The sequence below is a fragment of the Micromys minutus genome, assembly GCF_963924665.1.
Source record: "Micromys minutus genome assembly, chromosome: 6".
In the NCBI taxonomy this organism is placed as follows: Eukaryota; Metazoa; Chordata; class Mammalia; order Rodentia; family Muridae; genus Micromys; species Micromys minutus.
In genome coordinates this window covers 44,020,520-44,031,253 of record NC_137975.1, presented here as the reverse complement: position 1 = coordinate 44,031,253, position 10,734 = coordinate 44,020,520, and positions in this window count along the sequence as shown.

Here is a 10,734-nt window from a genome sequence, read left to right as displayed (position 1 = left end):
CCTCACATCAATCAGAATGGCTAAGATAAAAAACTCAGGTGACAGTAGATGCTGGCAAGAATGTGGAGAAAGAGAAACACTCCTCCATTGCTAGTGGAATTGTAAGCTGGTACAACCACTCTGGAAATCAGTTTGTTGTTTTCTCAGAAAATTGAAAATAATTTTACCTGAGAACTCAGCTATACCACTCCTAGGCATATACCCAAAAGATGCTCCGACATATAACAACTACACATGCTTCACTACATCCATAGCAGCCTTATGTATAATAGCCAGAAGCTCGAAAGAACCCAGATGTCCTTCAACAGAGGAATGGATACAGAAAATGTGGCACATTTACCCAATGAAATACTACTCAGCTATTAAAAGCAATGACTTTATGAAATTCACCGGCAGATGGATGGAACTTAAAAAATTCAACCTGAGTGAGGTAACCCAGTCACAAATAATTAGCCAAAATGTAGCTCAAAACACCCACAATACAACTCACAGATCATATGAAACCCAGAAAGAAAGATCACACCAAAGTGTGGATGCTACAATCCTACTCAGAAGGAGGAAAAATAATCTCCAGGGAAGTAGAGGGAGAGAGGGATCTGGGAGGGATAGAGGAAAGAGAGGGAAAGGAGGGGAAGTTCAGATCTGGGAGGAGATGTGGGAGAAGTACACAGGGTCAGGAATTTGAAAAGAGGTGTGTAGCAGTGTGCAAGGGGAACTGGTTGTAGCCACTACAAAGTCCCAGATGTCAGGGATCCAAGAGGTTCCCAGGACCCAACAGGGAGGACATTAGCCAAAATACACAACAAAGGGGAGAGAGAACCTGTAGAGACCTTATCTGGTGGATAGACATGGCCGCCTGTTGAGGGATGGTGCTACCCTCCCATCTCAAAAATATTAATCCAGAATTCCTTCTTTCAAAGAGAAATGCAGGGACAAAGAGTGAAGCAGGAACGGAAGGAAAGGCCATCTAGAGACTGCCCCATCTAGGGATCCGTCCCATCTGCAGACACCAAACTTAACACTATTGCTGATGCCAAGAAGTGATTACTGGCAGAAGTCTGATATAGATGCCTCTTCGGAGGCTCTGCCAGAGCCATACTGATACAGGTGTGGATGTACACAGGGAAACATCGCACTGAGCTTGCGGATCCCAGTGGAGAAGTAAGGGCAAGGACTGTAGGAGCTGAAGGAGTTTGCAACCCCATAGGAAGAACAACAGTATCAACCAACTAGATGCCCCAAAGCTCCCAGGGACTAAACCATCAACCAAAGAATACACATTGAGGAACACTTGGCTCCAGCTTCACATGTAGCAGAGGGTGGCATTATCTGGTACCACTGAGAGGAGAGGCCTTTGTTCCTGTGGAGACTTATTGTCACAGTGTATGGGAATGCTAGGGCGGTGAGACCAGAGTGGATGGGCAGGTGGAGGAGCATCCTCACAGAGGTAGGAGGAGGGAAGAAATAGGGGGTTTGTTGAGAGGAAACTGGGAAGGGGGATAATATTTGAAATGTAAATAAATTAATTAACCAATAAAATGAAAACAAAATAAATTATGGGGCAAATTAAAAAAGAAAAAAAAAGAATGGCAGACAGTTGGTATGACAATGTGATTTGTCCTTTAAGCTTGAACAGAGTCGCATATGGCCAACATTGGATCCATACCATTAGGTAATAACATGGCTGACCTAGAAGAAAACCTCCTAGAAAATTAAAACCTATTTTAATTTTTGAGGTTATCTTTCCAGTAAGAGGTCATCTTTACCTCTTAGTAACGAACAACAATAATATGTTACAATATAAACTATCTATGCATAAAATTTGTTGCATGCAATTACTTTTTAAACTAGAAAGAGGTGGGCTGACAAGAGGGTTCAGCAGGTGAGAAGACTTCCTACCAAGTCTAATGACCTGAGTTTGATGCCCAGGATCTACGGGGAACTTCAGCAGCCTGTCTTCTGCCCTTGTCATGTGCACAGTGGCATGCATAATAAATATATAAATGCAATTAAAATTAAATACAAATGAAAGGAGATAAATTCAAGAAACTGAAAGGTTTCCTTTGCTGAGTTCATTAAATTTCACCGCGTAATTTGAGATAATTCCTCTAACTCTGACCTATGTCCTCAGCATCAGAATTGTGTTGCCCCATTGGGTGTGACCAAAATAAAGCACAAGACCTTTCATCATGTGCTCTGTTTTCTATGTCATATCTCCTGACCCTATCCTCGCTCAGACTTGGCTACTCTTTTGTTAACCATTGTTAATGGCCACTGTTCAAAATTTCTCGTCAAAATTTTGTTTCTTAGTAATCTGGCACCATTGATTTTTTTTCATGCATCATGACTAGGTATTTAACTACATGTATTTATGTTCATTCAAATGGAGCCCAGGACCATGGGTCAGGGATGGGTGGCTTATTCAGGACATGGAATTTAAATAGATTTAAAACAAATAAAAAGTTTAAATCATTTTGTTATTATACTGGCTGGTTTTATGTCAACTTGACACAAGCTGGAGTTATCACAGAGAAAGGAGCCTCAGTTGAGGAAATGCCTCCATGAGATCCAGCTGTAAGGCATTTTCTCAACTAGTGATCAAGCAGGAAGGGCCCAAACCATTGTGGGCGGTGCCATCCATGGGCTGGTAGACCTGGGTTCTATAAGAAAGCAGGCTGAGCAAGCCAGGGGAAGCAAGCCAGTAAGTAACATCCCTCCATGGCCTCTACATCAGCTCCTGCTTCCTGACCTGCTTGAGTTCCAGTCCTGACTTCCTTTGGTGATGAACAGCAATATGGAAGTGTAAGCTGAATAAACCCTTTCCTCCCCAACTTGCTTCTTGGCCATGATGTTTTGTGTAGGAATAGAAACCTGACTAAGACAGTTACTATCTTCTTTCTCTCATTCCTTCTGTCTGTCTTGTTTTCTTCCTTTCTCTGTGCTGTGACTGTATGCAGGGCTCTGCAAGTCAGGTGGACTCTTTGTCACTAAGTTACACAGTCAGACCCTAGAGCAGGCAAATCTTTAACAAGCAGATATTAGAGATAAGCCCTCCAGCCATAATCAACACAAACAGCCTCACGTGTCAGTCACTCGTCCACTCGTGAGAAAGGACCAAGGAAGCCAGCTTAAAGGAGATGTTTATTTTACACTTCATTTAGGTTCGAGGTTTCAGTCCATGATCACTTGACTCTGTGGCTTATGGGTCCGTGGTGAGATGGAACATGCTAATGGGAAGTATGCTACAGAGCCAAGTGGTCCACCAATGGTAGACAGGAGGTAGGGAGAGATACGAGACAATGCAGCCCCAAAGGGCCTATCTGTCCAATGCTCCTGAGCATCTCACAGGCCAATAAGAAGGAGCCCACTACTGCAGTCATCTGCTTTCAAGGCCAGAGACCCATGATCAATCTCCATGAATATTGGTGTTGGTGGAAAATTCCAGACCTAAACTAGTCAGAGACCCATAATCAATCTGCATAGCCCAGCCCATGAATATTGGTGTTGGGGGGAAATTCCAGATCTAAACTATAAAACAAATGTGTATATTGCATGTTCCCAGTAAGTCAGCTGTGTTCATTTCCAAGCTCCTCACACGTTTTATTCCACTTAGCCTTCACACCTATGCTATGCAGGAAATATTATTATGAGCTCCACTTGACTGATAGCTGGGTGGGGACACTGACCAACTAAGTATGCTGAAGAACACTCACTGAGCAATGGAACAGATTTTGACACACCACGACTGTGTGTCTAGCCATTTCTGAGACCACAGAGAGAATCAATTAAACAACCCATGTACAAGGTTTGAAGAAAGGCAACAGGCTGTGATGGTTACACACTAGTCAGGAGTCTAGTTGGGGCAGGGGGATCAATTACAGAACACTCTTCTGCCAAACCTACTTTTGTAGGGATTATCCTAGGAGAAGGTAGTCAAGAGCTGTGAAGGTTTTCCTAATAAATGCAAGGGCTTAAAGATCTGCCTTTGAGTAGATAAGTTTGGGGACAATGACTAGGATCTGCAGACAAGCAAAGGTCAGAAGAATTGTTTTGGGTCTCTCTGCTAGTTACTTACCCAGGGGAGAGCTCATCTTTCTGTGTCATTTCATTCAAACGTAGGTGGTGAAGCAATGTAACCTATGACACCTCTATATTCAAACAAATAAGGATAAAAAGAAAGCCCACCACCCACAGCACTGTACAAACTAAAGGGTGACTACAGGTGAAGTACTCGATTCCCAAATGTGAGGACCAGAACCCAGAACCCAGGGAAATTGCCAGCATGGTTGCATACATTCTGTGTGTGGGGTGGGGTGATGTAAGTATACACTGGCACACGCTGACCACAAGCCTAGCTCCATGCTCAGTATCAGACTGTCTCAAAGACATAAAGTGAACAGTCCTAAATAGGACACTTGGCACCTTCCTGTGCCACACACACACACACACACACACACACACACACACACACACACTTTTAAAATAAAAATAGTAATAAAACAAGAATCCTGTTTATTCTTTATGAGCCAGTAAATATTTAATAAGAGTGGCTCTTGCTAACTTTATGAATTGTCTTCATCCACTTCTTTCAGGGTACACAGACTCTCCTCTAATTGCTGCTATGAGGACCAGCTGCATCTTTATTAAGTCAGACTATGTCCTTTCTTCATATGTCTTTCCGTTACAGGCAGAAATTCTGCAATTCGCCAACAAAGCAGTCTCGAGAAAGAGCAAGAAGAGATGTGTGAATTATGAGCTTCAAGTCAGTTTAATTAAATCTCTGTGCTGAGCAAAATGGAAGAGGTAACAGTTTCTTGTGCCTTTCAGTCGCTCCTGTCAAACTTCCTCAGCATCCCTCTGAAGGGAATTTCATGGGGCAGAAAGTCTGCTCTGGGCAAACACTTCGGCTGAACTTCCCAGGAGCTCCCTCTGCCCGTCCCACACTGCTCTCCAGCACTTACCTGTGGGATAGACATATCAGCAAGCCTAGCTCACTTGTGGTTAATTAGCCCAAGTCATTAACTTACTGAGCTGTTTAATAAGATAAAGTTTGGTTAACATTTTGGCCACACCCCACAAAGTCTACCTTGTAGATCAGCTGTTCTCGTGTCTCATATTTCCTCAAAATCCTTTCTCATAAAGCTTTCAAGTATTCCAAATATGAACTTTATTTTAAACGCTAAGCTTTCTGCTCAAGGAGGTGGGGGTCACTCTGTTGGTCATATTAGAATGAGAACTGGGTGTATCCTTCAGTGAACGAAACCCGTTCATACCAGGAGTTTGAGTTTAGATGCTCGTTTTCCTGGGGGTTGCTGACCTTCGAACACAGCTGTAAAAGTGGACAGAGCCCTATTTCCCAGCTCTAAGTTGCATAATTCATAGCCTGTGGCGTGGAAGTGTGTCCTTGCCTGTGTTTTCCCGGGGAAGGATTTCAGTGGTGCCCCTGTCCCCAGCTTGGGCTAGGATGGAACCCGCCATGTCTGAGTGGTCCATCCTACTATCTAAGCATCTCAGCTTTCGTCACAGAAAGGCAGAAACATCCACAGACCTTACTGAAGATGACTGAGCCTTGAAGCCGCAGTCATTGCCAGAACCAGTCTCTAGCCACCGAGTGCGTCTACATGTAGCTCCCATCCACCCCCAGACTTCCTTCCCAGTGGAGAAACACCAATGGCCTCACACATGGCCTTCTCCTCACCCACAGCAGCTACGATGAGAGTTCTGTAGGCTAGTCTCTGCCGTCACAGGGGAAATCACCTGTTCCTTGCTCTTCCTCCCACTCTTAGGTCAGAGCTGCTCAGCACCAATGTGGCTCTGTCCCTCAGACATGCTTTTAAAGTTCAGCAGTGGGACTGACATTTGCCTACACTTAGAGGTCACACACGCCCACATCAGCCTTGTGCATAATACAACAGTATCGGCATCCTGCTGTCCGTCTGTTCACTGATACATTTTCAGTCATATCAGAATGGGGTTGGTCAAAAGGCGCGTCATAATACCCCCACCATGTTTTACACAGAAAGTGTAAAGTCTGAGGGGAGAAATGGATTTAACACAAGCTCTCAAGCCAGCCACTCAAGGCTGCACAAGTGCCACCTCCTGTCAGGTCAGCCTGGCATCTGTATTCAGAGTGGATTAGCATAAGCCCACTCAGAATTGTCTTCACTGTGTCACTCCTGTAAACACTTTACTGGAAGCCATCATGACAAAAACCACATCTCTGCTGACTGCTGATGACAACATTATCTGCTGTGTGTGGTTCAAAGCTCCTCTGGTTTGTTTCAAGTGGTGAACTTACTTTAGAATTGAAAGTAGAGCAATGTTGTCTTTACTCAAAATGTGGTCTGTTTACACAGTGAGATAAAGGTGGTTGTGAACTGTCATCTCTCAGGAAATCTCTCATCTGGTACAGTGCTCGGGCATGTAACCATGGCAGTCAATGTGGGCCACATTCTTGCTTCATTCTTTGCATAGCTTTAATTTCTAATTTCCACTTCAATGACAATATCTTGAAGTCCTTAAAATCAGAAACATGCACAGTCAAGGTAAAATAACAGACATAAAAAACAAGAGACTCTGGTTTTTGAACCAGCTTAAGGAGCTTGGAACCATCCACGAGAAAGTCAAAAGAGAAAGGCAATCAGAGAAAATCAGTAATTCTTCCTGGAGCAAGCAAAACCCCACAGGGCACCACCTGCAGACACACACTTGCCCGAACAGGACTGAGGTGCAGACCTCAAAAACCAGTGGAGGAGGGAGAACAGTCTGTAACTGATAAATGGCTGCTGGTGGGGGTCACTTGTAGATAAGCCTGAGGGATAAAAACCCCATGGGGCCCCAATCCTAAGGTGCCTAAGAGCTTTACTCAACTGTCTTACCTTGTTCTCACTGTGAAGATTACTGGAAAGGGGCATCATTTTGAGCCCATTTTAGATTGCTTTATTTGCCTGTTTTCTGTTGCCAGTAGCAGAGTATCTCAGTCAGGGTTAGGTTTTCATTTTGCCTCATGGTTCTGGAGGTCCTAGGTCAAAGGGACACATCTGGTGATGGGCTTCTGGCTAGTAAGTCCTGAAATTGTACACGACACTGCAGGGCAAAAGTCAGGGAGCACGTGTGTGTGTGTGTGTGTGTGTGTGTGTGTGTGTGTGTGTATGTGTGTGTTTGTGTGTATGAGTCTGTGTCTCTGTGTGTGTGAGAGTGTGTGAGTGTGTGTATGAGTATGTGTGTGTGTGAGAGAGAGTGTGTGTGAATGTGTGTGTGTATGTGTGTGTGTGTGAGTGTGTGTGTGAGTGTATGTGTGAGTATGTGTGTGTGTGAGTGTGTATATGAGTGTATCTGTGTTATAAAATACTTCAGCTAACAGCTACAAAATACAAATTTTTTTGTCACATGTATATGGGATATTCTCGAGGACAGACTATATGTTAGGCTACAAAACAGGCCTTAGTGAATTTTAAAAGGCTGAATATATACAAATATTTTTTCTCATCACAATAAAATGAAACTAAAAATTGATTGAAAATTTACAAACATGTAAAAGCCAAACAGCATACTGTGAACCAGTGTCATGAAGGCAGAAATTCTCAAACACATTGGGAATGCATCTAGATCACTGGAAACACAGCATAACCCTAGATATGGAATGCAAACTGAGAAGGGCGAGGAAGGGAGTGAGCTGTCACTGTGTACATGCAGTACAGTTTCAAAAATAACAACAGCTCAAACTATAGTCTGGGTGCCTTAAGGAACCTTACAACGTGATAAACTAAGAGAACAGGAGGTAATCACAGTTAAGGGTGAAAAAATAAAAGAGTAAAAAATAGCAAATTTCATAAAATCTAAAGTTAATTCTTTGAAAAGTGAACAAATATTTAGCTACACTGTCTAAGAAAGAGAGACAGTGAAAGAAGAAGGGGGTAGGGCACAAGGGAGAGAGGGAGAGAGAGAGAGAGAGAGAGAGAGAGAGAGAGAGAGAGAGAGAGAGAGAGAGGAGAGAGAGAGAGAGAGAGAGAGAGAGAGAGAGAGAGAGAGAGAGAGACTCAGATACCAGAAATGAAAGTGAGGGGACATTGCTATTACATTCACTAAAACAAAAAGACATAAGAAAATATAATCAAGTGCATTCCAGCTAGCTGGACGAGTTAGCTAGAGCAACACTGTCTTAGAACTATGCAGTCTACCAGAATTGAATCATGGTGAGAAAACCTGAATGGCCTTTAACTAGTACAGTGCTTAAAACTGTAATCAAAACTTCTCAGGAGAGGAAAGCCCTGATCAGAGAGAGGGCTTCAGCCCATTAAAGGCTTAACTAGCATTATAGCACTAGAGAAGTACATAAAATGTACATACAGGAACGAAGGAAGTGGTCTTCATTTACAGCTTCTACTCATAAGAGACCCTAAAGACCATCAAATGCTCAGAGCTGATAACCACTTTTAGAAGAGTGGCAGGAAACAAAATCAGTGTCAGAAAATCGGTAGCCTGACTCCAGAGCCATATTATCAAATCCATGGCTGAACTCCCGAACAGTGGACATGGCCGGCAGGATAGAACAGAGGTCCCAGGGGCCATCCTCAGGGGCTCTGATTCTATCTCACGGTGCTAAGTCCCAGCTACGGCCTACGATCCCTTCATTTCCACAGCTCTCCTGCTATCCAAACCAGTAGCATGTGGGAAACTCTTAACACTGGTTCTGTCAGCTGGAGATGATGTCTTGGCCTTCCCTCAAGCACTGCTAAGCCATCTCTCCAGACCTACACTGCTACACTGTGATTCTTTACTAACTGTGTGTGTGTGTGTGTGTGTGTGTGTGTGTGTGTGTGTACACGATGAATTACAAAGGGTGTTTATTATTGGTTTACATGATATGACTGTCTTCATGCTGGAGAGGCCACAGGAGCTTCTCATTCCCTAAAGATGGCTACCCTAATCTGTCACTGAAGACCTAGAGGATTCCTAGACATCTGCAAGTCTCAGGCCCTCACTGGAATCTGGGTTCTGATGGGGATGAAAGAAGGAGCAACAGAGGAGACGCACTCACCAACAAGGAGCAAAGACGGATAGGAAAACCCAGGGCTGTATTTACAGTGCTCTTACCTGGGCTGCTGCCAGAATGCACCACTCACACTAAGGGAGGATCTTACCCCTCAGCAAGTCCTTCCTAGAAACATCCACCACACATTCAGAAGCTAGTCTTCCATGGATTCCAGATCAAACCAACAACTAAGACTAACCACAGATTCAGTCTCTCCCCAGTCAAAATGGAGATTCTTAAGAAAACAGTAACCACAAATGTTGAGATGCTGGTGAGGGTGGCATAAACTGAAAACTTCATACACACACACACACACACACACACACACACACACACACACACGTGTGGGGGTGAAATCTAGTCCAGTTACTATGGAAGTCAGTGCAGAGTCTTCTCCAAAAGCTGAAAATAGGCTTACCAAATGACCTAGCCATTCCATTGCTGAGTATTTACCCAAGGATTCCAAGTCACCATGTTACAGACACCTGTGCCACAGATGTTCTTTGGGCAGGCCTAGGAGGTATTGTCTTGGAGGAAGTATATCACTGGGGTTAGGCTTTGAAACTTCAAAGCCTCATATTACTACTATCTCCCGGGCAGTAGGCATGGCATTGGAGCTCTCTGAAGCCAGACACCATGTCTTACTCAGTCATGGGGTCCAGACCATGTGGGGTCTTTGAACTTTGGCATCAAATCATTTTTGACCCTTCTCAGGACAGTCCTTTTTAGGAAAAGCAAAGGACATTTGAAGCAGAAACTTGAGGGTTTGTTTGAGAGTCAGTTATGTTCGATAATGTTTTCCTGGGGCAAATACATGAAGGGGTGTTTTCTTGAAGTGGACACATGTGAAAGGCTAAGAGAGACTCTTGAAGGAACATTTCACTGAAGCAGACACAGCAGAAAGGATGTTCTCTTAAAGCAAATATATAAAAGAACATATGATGAAAGATTCTTCACTAACAACACACATGCATTGGTCTGCCTTACATTGCGTAAATGAGCTCCATTTGTCAGAATTCCATGGAGAGAAACGTTCCAAGAAACTTCTGGTGGTGTGTCCCAGTTTCTTGACGCTTCCAGGGACTTGGGCTGATTGGCAGAATGATGTCAGCGGAGACCGACGCACGTGCTGAGGCAAGACCTGTGGAGGACATGTGGTGTTTGGAAAGGTATAAATAGAACTCTACAGATGGTAATGAAGGCTGAGCTTGGCTTGCTTATAGAGCTAGCTGTGCAATGCTTGTTGGTTTCTTGTCTTCACTGATCTTTGCTTCTCTGAGAGAGGCGCAGCTGAGAACTTCTCATGGCATTCCTACTGGCCCTGGTCTCTCCTGCTGGCTTGTGCCAAGGCTGAGGCCTGGAGGTCCCTGCTGGGTAGTGCAACCACTGCTGATTTGTATTTGTAATCCCAACTTTACCAAACAGGATTATTGAGATATCCATAATGTGTTTGTGAATGGATTGAGACGTCCCCTACTGACCTGTGAACTGAACTGTGGATTTCCAGACAACACAGACGGGAGTTGCTCCAAAGAACTATTTCTAAACAGGTCCCCTTCCTCTGTATACTTTCTTTTCTACTACCTCTGGTGGGCTACAAGGGAGGTTAAAGTGTCTAAAAACTACCATTAAAAGTAGACACTGAAAAAAATTAAAGTTACGAACACATGTGCAAGTATGTTTTATGCTTAAACCTCTGT